Below are 12,454 nucleotides of genomic sequence, written 5' to 3'. Positions count from 1 at the left end.
TCATAAAGTTTTTGGAGAACAGGCATTGACATCTTTCATACATAGCAAGTCTGTACAAGCATTTCATCTGTGTGTGTGTGTGTGTGTGTGTGCATGTGCACATGTAAGAGGGAGTAAGAGAGTTGAGAGAGATGGGCTTTCTGTACCCCAAGCCCATTCCCACTTATAAGAATGGTTATGTGGGAGATGTCCTCAACCTGGTCCAGCAGAGCCCAAAAGGCAGAGGGAGACACAGGAGTTGGGGAGGGAGCCACTTCTGTCCCAACATTCCCAACAGCATACAAAGTCACTATGAGAACAAAGGAGGAATGCCTCAGGGGGAGAGTTGGGTATCAGTGGGATCCACTTGACTTCCAGTTGTACCCATTCCCCAGATTCCCGTATTCAAGGCTATGTGACCATCTTAGCATGGCTGTCCAGCCTCTGAACCCAGGAGTGTTGGAAATTGTAGCCCATGTACGCTCATTACCTTCTTTTCCTTTTCTTTTTCGTTTTCTTTTTTTTAAGTGGGCTTCATGCCCAGGGAAGAACCTAACCCAGGGCTTGAACTCACAACTCTGAGATCAAGACCTGAGCTGAGATCAAGAATTGGATGCTTAACTGAGCAACACCGACACTCCCCTCTCACGACCTTCTGGACCAAAGTTTCAATTCTTCTAATTCACCAATTCTTTGTAATCACTCACCTTTTCCCCATAATTTAGAGCCAAATCACACCATTTACTTGTAAGAAATGTCTTTCTGTAACCATATCTAGGCTTCCCTGTCTTTTCTCCTTCCTTTTGCACATTCAGTAGCCTTAAGCACTAGGTAGACACTATATTATCTTTACTTATAGATGAGGAAATTGAAGCTTATAGAGTTTAAGTAACTGGTCTATAGTCCCATGAGCGATAAATATTGAAGAAAGATTTGAACCCAAGTCCTCTGACTCCAGAACCTGAATTATTAACCATCATTCACATATACATCTCCAGTAGGAAAGAGAACAGTATATTAATAGCATGTGTCTCATGGGGACAATGAAAGCATTAAATGAAGTAATTTAGGTTTAGTGTTTGGCTCATGGGAAGATGTAACAAATGTTAGTGATGGGAATGATAATGAAGATGATGATGATGATGATGATGATGATGAAGAAAAAGGCGGATGAGAAGAAAGATAAGAAGGAGGAAGAGAAACATCAAAAGCTTTACTCGTTTGCCTCCTTCAGTAATGATTCCAACTGCTTATTATGGAAGGTGAGTGGTTGTCATGATAGGAGAAAGCAAACTCAGAAGGTGGTTGGAGAAGATGCTATAATTTGGAGAAAAAGCTTTGCCTTTATGGAATTTGAGGAAGGGTTTACTTTTTGAGCTGGAGATGTCACAGTGCTCACCTCCTTTCTTCCAGCAGACACCCCAAGGGCTAGATGGTTCCCTAAGACTCTTGTATTCATTTCCCCATCCTGGAAATCCAGTGAGACCTTGATTTCAGGGGATGGTGAGATGTGAGAGTGAAAGGGGTTGGAAGGGACTGGAACCAGTGCTTGGACATTGATAACAGTCTTCTTCTAATCCAGACCCTAGTTTCAGACAGTCCTAAATCCAATTTATTATGTTCTAACTGCCACAATGTTAATCCCAGACATTAGTGCATATAAGTAGCCTGTCTGTGGAAAGAATAAGGCTAGAGGCTAGGGAAGAAACCACCAGTCCAGCCATAAAGAGATAGCTATCCAAAGTGCTCAGCTCTGCATTGGGGGTGAGGTTATCGGACATTAATTACCAGAGGCCTCCTAAAGCTATTTTGGGAATTCAAATCTAAGCCAAAAGCAAAGGTCAACATGCTCATGTGTGACTCTAATGGCTGGAGAGAAAGGTCCACCATGAGAACAGAAGAGAGGGCCAGAGACGGAGACCTATACATGGGCAAGACCAGGGATTCTGACTCTTAAGTAGGTTTGATCTAATCACGTGTGGCCTGAACAGGCAGATTACCAGCTCTGCCTTTGTTAACAGACAGATACTAGTAAGGGGTGGGCAAAACTTCCTCCTGTGCAAGATGCACCTCCCTAAAACTTGGCACAGTTTGACATTGTTCAGTAACATCTTCCCTCTACTTCACCAGCTGGAACTGTTCTCATGTCAGCTAGAATGGCTGCGAGTATCTAGTACCGTAGACACCCTACCACCTACCTGCCCACCCTTTCTGTCCAGTCTTCCACCTACCCCGCCAGGTCATGGCCCTATAGGAGCTCAGACGAGGAAGAGATTAGTGTGGAATGGACTTGTTGTCTTGGTCTCCTTTGGAGGAGTTGGGCTTCAGCTGGGTCTTGATGCATAGAGAAAGTTAAGGCAAGTATGCATTCTAGGAGAGGTTATTCCTAATTTTGGCAATGGTAAGAAAGAACATAGTGTGATGATAAACTCAAGGAGAAGGAGAATCCATCTATACATCTGAAGTGGGAAATCAAAATATGGAGGGAATGTTGGGAGGGAAGCTGAAGTGGACATATCCCGTCATGCCCAGGAGAGAGGGGAGAAGGCTATTCACTCATGTTCCAGAATTGAGATGAGGGATAGGCCTCTACCCACTCGGAGACTTAGGTATAAGCCTATGAAGGGTCCCAGAGCCTCTCCTCAAATATCCCTGACCTATTCTCTGCCATGGATTCCATTGGCCTTCCGGTGACGCAAACTGATCCTACTTCAGAATAGTGTTTTAAATAAAACAGCACAGAACAACAAAGGAAACCAACTATGCTGAAACATAGTTATCAAAATATTTTTTGATGTATGCTTCCTTGTGAATGCATTAAATCACGCTTTCACACTTTCTGTGGGGAAGGACTAATTTACTTATCTAATCCATCTCAGACGATCAACTTTTACAAATTGAATAAAAATATGAAATAAAAGATCATTTGAAAGACAAAACCCAATTTTTTTTTTTTTTTTTTTTTAACGTTTATTTATTTTTGAGACAGAGAGAGACAGAGCATGAACGGGGGAGGGTCAGAGAGAGGGAGACACAGAATCTGAAACAGGCTCCAGGCTCTGAGCCGTCAGCCCAGAGCCCGACGCGGGGCTCGAACCCACGGACAGTGAGATCGTGACCTGAGCCGAAGTCGGACGCTTAACCGACTGAGCCACCCAGGCGCCCCAAAACCCAATTTTTATATGATTCAAAAAAACATTATTTTGTCAAATTGTTATAAAAGCTTCTAAGTGTTTACACTCAATTCCTGTATTCCCTTGTCATGAAGCTCTAATGGTGTGTGGACTGGCAGCAGGCCACAGACCAATGCTCTGAAAAGCTCTGTATTAAATACAAGATCTAGCTGTGGGTCTAATAATGACTCTCATTTTCAAGTCATGATAAGCATAAATAATCTATCATTTGCATGTGAAATATCTATTAATTCTATTGGTGACAAAATCAGTTATTGTTAATTCCATTAGGGCATGATGATTATTTTCATAATGGGAAGAAATACTAAATTTCAACCATCGGTTGGTGAAAATTAAGATGTAATTTTCTTCCCTGCCCAAGTCCATAGACCTCCTATATCCTATTGCCAGATCCGGTTGGAGCTCCAGTCTAAGCACCGCCGCCTACCCCCCACCCCAGCCTTAAGCAATGGGAGGGGTAGTAAAGACTAGAAAAGGAATAAACACAACCACAACTACAGGGGAAGATGTCCCCCAAACCTCAGCTGGGCAATGCCTTCTTGTATCTTGAGTCTCAAGGTCATAGGGTTAGCACTTGTGGTTCTGACTAGGGGAGGAAGCAGCCTGTGCACGGAGTAGCACAGGCCCAGACTCAAGGTAAGAGGGAGCTCAGATTATCAGAACTGATTGTCTCACATAAACAGACAGAAGCCCCAGCAGAAAAGGAAACAGGGGTGGCAGTCATGCGGGCAGATGAAGGAAGCTGTCAGCCTGAACAAGGAGATTTGCCAGCTTCCTTGGCCTCTGCAGAGCTCAGAGAGGCAGGGGGCCATGGAGGGGGGCCTCTGGGGGCTCTAGCGGAGACCCCTTTCTTATTTTTGGAACTGTGTTTTTTGCTGTTGTGCTTACCCGGGCTCAGACACGTTCTCACCTCACTCATGGCCCCCCAGTACTGAAAGTCACTTTGTGCCAAACATGAGGGTAGACCCAGCACTTTTCACTCAACCCTAAAAGCCACGCTGGAGGGTATGTGTTATAATTATCCCCATGTAACAAGTAGGGAAATGAGCTGAAGGCTATCCAGCTAGTGCAACAGTGAATGGCACACCTGGGACGTAATTGGGACCCTCTGAAGGCAGATTCTGTGGTGACTGCGTGCCTCCCATGTGCCGAATCCTTGATTCATTTGGAGCAACACAGACAAGCTCTCCTAAGCACACTCAGGGGTGTTGGATCCACTAGTTAGGAAACACAAGGATAAACATAATCTTTTACCTTCAGCATTTCTTGTATTGTTTGCATTTTACAAGGGTAGGCATTTTATTTGTCTTTATTTAAAGAAGAAATATATACATGAAGCAGAGAACGTGAGCTAGCCAGACTTCAGGTTGGCCCTGTGTTGGCATCCGGGCCCCCATATGGCACTGGAATGTATCCATGGGCGGGTAAGGACTTGGTGTAGTTTAAGGATCTTGCAATTGGGGCCAACAGTGCCCCCTAGAGGACTTGGGGTGCGCTGTCAAGGCTCAGCCTACCGGCTTTGGTGGCAGTTGAGATGGGCAGAGTTTTATCTACCAACAAATGGGAAGCTCCTGAAAGTCGCCACCACAAAACTAAAGAACATCAGGGACAACCAAGGTCTAATCCACACCAGTAAGCAGACAGTTCACGTGCTACCTTGACAAGTGCGGCCAGAGGGGGGAAAATGTGAAGGGAAGGAGCGAATGCCTAAGGGCTCTTCTGGAACTATGCTTGGGAAGTTTCCAAGTCAGGGATTGAAAGCCAAGCAGTGGCCTGAGGAACAAGGTTCAGGTTCAGTTCTTTCAGTCATGGAACCTAAGCAGTCACTTGCCTGTACGATGCCCATATCCACATTTGCAGATGGCAAGCTGTTGAGGGCACCAAAGTGAAAAAATCTTGTTTACATGCTTAGGTCTTATTACGGTCAACAGATAAAGCACATCCCTCTTTCTAGATCCTGCCTGTTTTCTCACTGACCATCAGAAATAGGTATGTTTGGGCTCTATAAAGTCTTCATGATTCATTACTTCAACCCATATGGCTACAAAAGCTTTATTTCAGAGGAAACTACTGTCCTGTATCTGGGAAACCAGGTGTCCTGAGGCAGAAGACCCTCAAAACAAGAGCTAAGGGGTGACATCACGGACAAAGATCAGGAACAAGACAGCAATGGCAACTTTCACCACTGCTGTTCGACATTGTCCTGGAAGTCCTAGCCAGAGCAATTAGACAAGCAAAATAAATAAGAAGCATTCATATTGGAAAGGAAGAAATAAATGATCTTTTTTGCAAGTGACGCGATGCCACGTGTAGAAGATCCAAAGAATCTACACAATAGCAACCAGAGGTAAGATATTTAGCGAAGTTGCAAGATACAAGTTCAACACATAAAAATCATTTGTGTTTCAGCACACCAAGAATGAACAATCCGAAAAGGAAATTAAGAAAGCAATTCCATTTACAATAGCATCCTAAACAATAAAATATCTAAAGACAAACTTAACTGAGGAGGTGAATGGCTTATATACTGAAAACAATAAGACATTGCTGAAAGAAATTAAAGAAGACCTAAATATATGGAAAAACATCTTATGTTCGTCGATTGGAAGAATTGATATTGTTAAGATGTCGGTACTACTCAAAAATATCTATAGATTCAGTGCATTCCCAATCAAAATTTCAATGGCCGTTTTTGAAGAAATGGAAAAGCAAAACCTTAAATTCACATGGAATTACAGGGGGCTCCAAATCATCAAAACAATCTTGAAATGAACGAACTCACATTTTTAAATTTTACAGTCTACTCTAAAGCTATAGTAATAAAAAACTATGTGGTACTGGCATAAGGATAAACACATAGACCAATGGAATAGAATAGAGAACTCAGAAATAAACCCTCACATACGTGGTCAACTAATTTTCAACAAGGGTCCCAAGACAATCCATAGGAACGGACAGCCTTTTCAACAAATCTGCTGGGAAAACTGGATATCCACAAGCAAAAGAATGAAGTTGGGCCTTTACCTTATATTACATACAAAAATTAACTCAGAATGAATCAAAGACCTAAACATAAGGACCAAAACTAAAAAACTATTCAAAAAAAATATGGGTGTAAATCATGACCTTGGATTCGACAATGGATTCTCAGATATGGCACCAAAAGCATGAGCGACAGCCACAAACAGATAAATCAAATGTCCATTGAAATTTAAAACACCAGGGGCACCTCAGTAACTCAGTTGGTTAAGCGTCCAACTTTGGCTCAGGTCATGATCTCATAGCCAATGAGTTCGAACTCCGTGTCAGGCTCTGTGTTGACAGCTTGGAGCCTGGAACCTGCCTCGGAGCCTGTGTCTCCCTCTGTCTCTGCCCCTCCTCTTGCTCACTCTCTGTCTCGGTCTCTGTCTCTCTCAAAAATAAATAAAGATCAAAAAATTGAAAAGAAATTAAAAACGCCAAAGGACATTATCAAAAAACTGAAAAAACAACCTACATATGGGATAAAATTTTTGCAAATGATACGCCTATAGCAGTCTAGTATCCCGATTATGTAAAAAATTCTCACACAATAAAAGGTAAGCAACCCAACTTAAAAATGGACAAAATAGACATTTTTCCAAGGAAGGTAAATATGCGGCCAACAAACACAGGAAAAGATGCTCAATTTTAATTAGTTAGAAAAATGCAAATTCAAACCACAAGGAGGTGCCACTTCACACCCACTAGGGTGGCTATAATAATAATAAAAAGTATTGGTGAGAACTTGAAGAAATTGAAAGGTTTGTACGTTGCTGGGGAGAACACAGAATGGTTGGGCCACTTACAGTTCGGTAGCTCCTCAAAAGATTAAACATAAAATTACCATATGGCCCTATAATTTCACCCTTGGGTCTATATGAAAAAACTGAAGCAGACCCTGCACCCAAGGAGATGCACACGGATGACATTGTCTTCTTTGCGTGACTCTTACAGCCGTCTTTCTCCCAGGTGCAATGGCAACTCTTGAGGAAAAACTGATTGCACCAGTTGCAGACGAGGAAACTGTCCCAAACAATAAGACCACTGTAGGGGTACCTGGGTGGCTCAATCAATTAAGCATCTAACTTCGGCTCAGGCCATGTTTTTGTGGCTCGTGAGTTCGAGCCCCATGTCGGGCTCTATGCTGACAGCTCAGAGCCTGGAGCCTGTTTCCAATTCTGTGTCTGCCTCTCTCTCTGCCCCTCCCCAGTTCATGCCATGTCCGTCTCTCTCCCAAAAATAAATAAACATTAAAAAAAGTTTTTTTAATTAAAAAAAAAAAAAACACTGCAGTGTCCTGTCCAACAGGACAAGTCGATATGGCATGTGCCATCAGCGTTCTAGGAAAGTCTCTGGTTGATGAACTTGCCCTTGTGGATGTTTTGGAAGATAAACTCAAAGGAGAAACGATGCATCTGCAACATGGGAGCTTATGTTTTCAGACACCTAACATTATGGCAGATGAAGATTACTCTGTGATTTTCCAATTCTAAGACTGTGGTGGTAACTGCAGGAGTCCTCCAGCAGGAGGGAGAGAGCCGTCTCAATCTGGTGCAGAGGAATATTAACGTCTTCAAATGTATTATTTCTAAGCGAGTTAGGTACAGTCCCGACTCCACCATAATTGAGGTTTCTAGCCCAGTGGATATTCTCACATATGTTACCAGGGAATTAAGTGGACTACCCAAGCACCATGTGATTGGAAGTGGGTGTAATAATCTGAATTCTGCTAGATTTTGTTGTCGTGTGGCTGAAAAAGTTGGCATCCATCCCAGAAGTTGCCGTGGATGGATTTGGGGAGAACATGGCAACTCAAGCGTGTCTGGGTGGAGTGGAGTGCATGTGGAGGGGTTTCTCTCCAGGAACTGAATCCAGACTTGGGAGGAGGCAGTAGCAGTGAAACTTGGAAGAAAGGTTGAAAGTACCTATGACGTCATCAAGCTAAAAGGATATACCAACAGGGCTACTGGATCAAGTGTGACTGATCTCACTGAATCCACGTTGAAAAATCTATCCAGGATTCATCCAATGTCAACAATGGTGAAGGAAATGTATGGCACTGAGAACGAAGTCTTCCTGAGCCTTCCATGTTTCCTGAATGCTCAGGGATTAACCAGCGTTACCAACTGGAAGCTGAAGGATGATTTAAGGGGCAGAAACCTTATGGGTCATCCAGAAAGACCTAAAATTCACCTGTGACTTCTGGCTTCTGGGCTGTAGAAATTTAAATCCTACAACGTGATTAACCGTGAGACCTTTAGTTTTCACCCATGTACATGGATCACGGTTTGCTTTTATCTTCCTAACTATGCACATCTGGGCTCACGGTCTCAAAGCCCATGCTTGCAACAGGAGCCCTTAAACAAATAAAACTAACTATCATAGTGTGCTGCTAGAAAAAAAAAAAAAGTTGCAAACAGATACTCAAGCAAGTGCAGGTACACACATATTTGTAGCAGCACTATTCACAATGGCTAGAAGGTGTAAAAAATACAATGCCCACCAATGGATGAGTAGATAAACTGATATACATACATATAACGGAGTATTATTTCACTGAAGAAAGGAATAAGGTACCAATATATGGTACAATAAGAATGAGCCTCAAAGCATTATGCTAAGTGAAGGAAGCCAGACACAAATGGTCATACATTGTATGATTCCATTTATATGAAATATCCAGAATTGATACATGCATAGAGATTGGGGAGAGGGAGAGGAAGGAGGGGAAATGAGGAGAAATTCCTTAATGGGTAAGGAGTTTAACTTCCAAGTGATTAGAAATGTTTGGATAAAGGTGGTGGTTGCACAATACTGTGAATGTACTAAGTACCTGAATCATTCACTTTAAAATGGTTAATTCCTGGGTGCTAGGGGGCTCAGTCAGTTAAGCATCTGACTCTTGACTTTGGATCAGGTCATGATCTCACAGTCTCATGAGTTCCAGCCTGTACTGGCTCTGTACTGGCAGTGTGGAGCCTGCTTGGAATTCTCTCTTTCCCTCTGTGGAGGGGAAGAATTCTGCCCCTCCCCTGCTGGTGCTGGCTCTGTCTCTTTCAAAATAAATAATAAACTTTTTAAAAAAAATGGTTAATTTGGGTTGAGGAAGATGGCAGTGTAGGAGGACGCTGGGCTCACCGCGTGTCCTGCTGATCACTTAGATTCCACCTACACCTGCCTAAATAACCCAGAAAACTGCCAGAGGATTAGCAGAACGGAGTCTCCGGAGCCAAGTGCAGACGAGAGGCCCACGGAAGAGGGGCCCCTCCTGAAGTGGATCACCTAAGGAGAAGCGAGCTAAGCCTGCCCCTCCCGCCCCCGTGCACCTTGCCTACCCACCCCAGCTAATACCCCAGATCCCCAGCACCACAAGCCTGGCAGTGTGCAAGTAGCCCAGATGGGCCACGCCACCCCACAGTGAATCCCGCCCCAGGAGAGGGGAAGAGAAGGCACACACCAGTCTGACTGTGGCCCCAGCGGTGGGCTGGGGGCAGACATCAGGTCGGACTGCCGCCCCGCCCACCAACTCCAGTTATACACCACAGCACAGGGGAAGTGCCCTGCAGGTCCTCACCACTCCAGGGACTATCCAAAATGACCAAACGGAAGAATTCCCCTCAGAAGAATCTCCAGGAAATAACAACAGCTAATGAACTGATCAAAAAGGATTTAAATAATATAACAGAAAGTGAATTTAGAATAATAGTCATAAAATTAATCGCTGGGCTTGAAAATAGTATAGAGGACAGCAGAGAATCTCTTACTACAGAGATCAAGGGACTAAGGAACAGTCACGAGGAGCTGAAAAATGCTTTAAACGAAATGCAAAACAAAATGGAAACCACGACGGCTCAGATTGAAGAGACAGAGGAGAGAATAGGTGAACTAGAAGATAAAGTTATGGAAAAAGAGGAAGCTGAGAAAAAGAGAGATAAAAAAATCCAGGAGTATGAGGGGAAAATTAGAGAACTAAGTGATACACTAAAAAGAAATAATATACACATAATTGGTATCCCAGAGGAGGAAGAGAGAGGGAAAGGTGCTGAAGGGGTACTTGAAGAAATTATAGCTGAGAACTTCCCTGAACTGGGGAAGGAAAAAGGCATTGAAATCCAAGAGGCACAGAGAACTCCCTTCAGACGTAACTTGAATCGATCTTCTGCACAACATATCATAGTGAAACTGGCAAAATACAAGGATAAAGAGAAAATTCTGAAAGCAGCAAGGGATAAATGTGCCCTCACATATAAAGGGAGACCTATAAGACTCGTGACTGATCTCTCTTTTGAAACTTGGCAGGCCAGAAAGGATTGGCACGATATCTTCAGTGTGCTAAACAGAAAAAATATGCAGCCGAGAATCCTTTATCCAGCAAGTCTGTCATTTAGAATAGAAGGAGAGATAAAGGTCTTCCCAAACAAACAAAAACTGAAGGAATTTGTCACCACGAAACCAGCCCTACAAGAGATCCTAAGGGGGATCCTGTGAGACAAAGTACCAGAGACATCACTACAAGCATAAAACATACAGACATCACAATAACTCTAAACCCGTATCTTTCTATAATAACACTGAATGTAAATGGATTAAATGCGCCAACCAAAAGACATAGGGTATCAGAATGGATAAAAAAAACAAGACCCATCTATTTGCTGTCTACAAGAGACTCATTTTAGACCTGAGGACACCTTTAGATTGAGAGTGAGGGGATGGAGAACTATTTATCATGCTACTGGAAGCCAAAAGAAAGCTGGAGTAGCCATACTTCTATCAGACAAACTAGACTTTAAATTAAAGGCTGTTAACAAGAGATGAAGAAAGGCATTATATAATAATTACAGGGTCTATCCATCAGGAAGAGCTAACAATTATAAATGTCTATGTGCCAAATACGTGAGCCCCCAAATATATAAAACAATTACTCATAAACATAAGCAACCTTATTGATAAGAATGTGGTAATTGCAGGGGACTTTAACACTCCACTTACAGAAATGGATAGATCATCTAGACACACGGTCAATAAAGAAACAAGGGCCCTGAATGATACATTGGATCAGATGGACTTGACAGATATATTTAGAACTCTGCATCCCAAAGCAACAGAATATACTTTCTTCTCGAGTGCACATGGAACATTCTCCAAGATAGATCATATACCGGGTCACAAAACAGCCCTTCATAAGTTTACAAGAATTGAAATTATACCATGCATACTTTCAGACCACAATGCTATGAAGCTTGAAATCAACCACAGGAAAAAGTCTGGAAAACCTCCAAAAGTGTGGAGGTTAAAGAACACCCTACTAACGAATGAGTGGGTCAACCAGGCAATTAGAGAAGAAATTAAAAAATATATGGAAACAAACGAAAATGAAAATACAACAATCCAAACGCTTTGGGACGCAGCGAAGGCAGTCCTGAGAAGAAAATACATTGCAATCCAGGCCTATCTCAAGAAACAAGAAAAATCCCAAATACAAAATCTAACAGCACACCTAAAGGAAATAGAAGCAGAACAGCAAAGGCAGCCTAAACCCAGCAGAAGAAGAGAAATAATAAAGATCAGAGAAGAAATAAAAAATATAGAATCTAAAAAAACTGTAGAGCAGATCAACGAAACCAAGAGTTGGTTTTTTGAAAAAATAAACAAAATTGACAAACCTCTAGCCAGGCTTCTCAAAAAGAAAAGGGAGATGACCCAAATAGATAAAACCATGAATGAAATGGAATTATTACAACCAATCCCTCAGAAATACAAGCAATTATCAGGGAATACTATGAAAAATTATATGCCAACAAATTGGACAACCTGGAAGAAATGGACAAATTCCTAAACACCCACACTCTTCCAAAACTCAATCAGGAGGAAATAGAAAGCTTGAACAGACCCATAACCAGCGAAGAAATTGAATCGGTTATCAAAAATCTCCCAACAAATAAGAGTCCAGGACCAGATGGCTTCCCAGGGGAGTTCTACCAGACGTTTAAAGCAGAGATAATACCTATCCTTCTCAAGCTATTCCAAGAAATAGAAAGGGAAGGAAAACTTCCAGACTCATTCTATGAAGCCAGTATTACTTTGATTCCTAAACCAGACAGAGACCCAGTAAAAAAAGAGAACTATAGGCCAATATCCCTGATGAATATGGATGCAAACATTCTCAATAAGATACTAGCAAATCGAATTCAACGGCATATAAAAAGAATTATTCACCATGATCAAGTGGGATTCATTCCTGGGATGCAGGGCTGGTTCAA

General features: G+C 42.4%; 1 pseudogene; it reads left to right on the top strand.

Annotated features, from left to right (window-relative positions):
* Nucleotides 1-7,168: 7,168 nt before the first annotated feature.
* Nucleotides 7,169-8,436, top strand: LOC132687951 (L-lactate dehydrogenase B chain-like; annotated as a pseudogene).
* Nucleotides 8,437-12,454: the final 4,018 nt, after the last annotated feature.

The sequence above is a fragment of the Panthera onca genome, chromosome A3, assembly GCF_046562875.1.
Source record: "Panthera onca isolate mPanOnc1 chromosome A3, mPanOnc1 haplotype 2, whole genome shotgun sequence".
NCBI classification, from domain to species: Eukaryota; Metazoa; Chordata; class Mammalia; order Carnivora; family Felidae; genus Panthera; species Panthera onca.
The sequence above is the reverse complement of the archived record's forward strand: the minus strand, read 5'-3'. Positions and strand labels throughout refer to the sequence as shown.